Here is a 922-nt window from a genome sequence, read left to right as displayed (position 1 = left end):
CGCATTATGACTGCCTCTGCCAAGAAAAAAAGGAGGGTGATTGTCATAGGCGATTCCCTTCTGAGGGGAACAGAGGGCCCTGTATGCCGACCAGACCCGTCCCACAGGGAAGTCTGCTGCCTCCCTGGGGCCCGGGTCAGAGACATTACTAGGAAGCTCCCTGATCTGGTGCAGCCTTCGGACTACTACCCGCTGTTGGTTGTACAGGCTGGCAGCGATGAGGTGGCAGAGAGAAGTCCTGAGGCGATCAAAAGGGACTTCAGGGCACTGGGGAGAGTGGTTGAAGGATCGGGAGCACAGGTAGTGTTTTCCTCAATCCCTACAGTGGCAGGGAAGGACACTGGAAGGAACAGGAAAACACACCTGATCAACACGTGGCTCAGGGGCTGGTGCTGGCGGAGGAGTTTTGGCTTTCTTGATCATGGGGAGGTTTACACGGCACCGGGCCTGCTGGCGACAGATGGAGTCCAGCTGTCTCGCAGGGGGAAAAGGGTCATTGCTCATGAATTGGCAGGGCTCATTGAGAGGGCTTTAAACTAGGTTCGAAGGGGGAAGGGGACAAAACCGGGCTCGCTAGAGATGAGCCGAGGGGTGGCATGCTGATGCCGGGGGTGAAATCGATAGCCCAGCTCAAGTGCATCTACACCAATGCACGCAGCATGGGCGGCAAGCAGGAGGAGCTGGAAGCCATCGTGCAGCGGGAGAGGTATGACTTAGTCGCCATCACAGAAACGTGGTGGGGTGACTCTCACGATTGGAGTGCTGCAATGGATGGCTATAGACTCTTCAGAAGGGACAGGAGAGGAAGGAGAGGCGGCGGGGTGGCTCTGTATGTTAGGGAGTGTTTCGATTGTATAGAGCTTAACGATTGTGATGATGATGCGGCTGAGTGTTTATGGGTAAGGATGAGGGGGAAGGCCAA

General features: G+C 56.0%; 1 protein-coding gene across 1 annotated transcript in view; it reads right to left on the bottom strand.

Annotated features, from left to right (window-relative positions):
* Positions 1 to 922, bottom strand: part of RASGRP1 (RAS guanyl releasing protein 1 (calcium and DAG-regulated)) — a 50,901-nt gene that overhangs the window by 21,688 nt on the left and 28,291 nt on the right. The gene's annotated exons all lie outside the window — the stretch shown is intronic.

This window comes from Pygoscelis adeliae, unplaced genomic scaffold (assembly GCF_000699105.1).
Source record: "Pygoscelis adeliae isolate BGI_AS28 unplaced genomic scaffold, ASM69910v1 Scaffold3, whole genome shotgun sequence".
In the NCBI taxonomy this organism is placed as follows: domain Eukaryota; kingdom Metazoa; phylum Chordata; class Aves; order Sphenisciformes; family Spheniscidae; genus Pygoscelis; species Pygoscelis adeliae.
The sequence above is the reverse complement of the archived record's forward strand: the minus strand, read 5'-3'. Positions and strand labels throughout refer to the sequence as shown.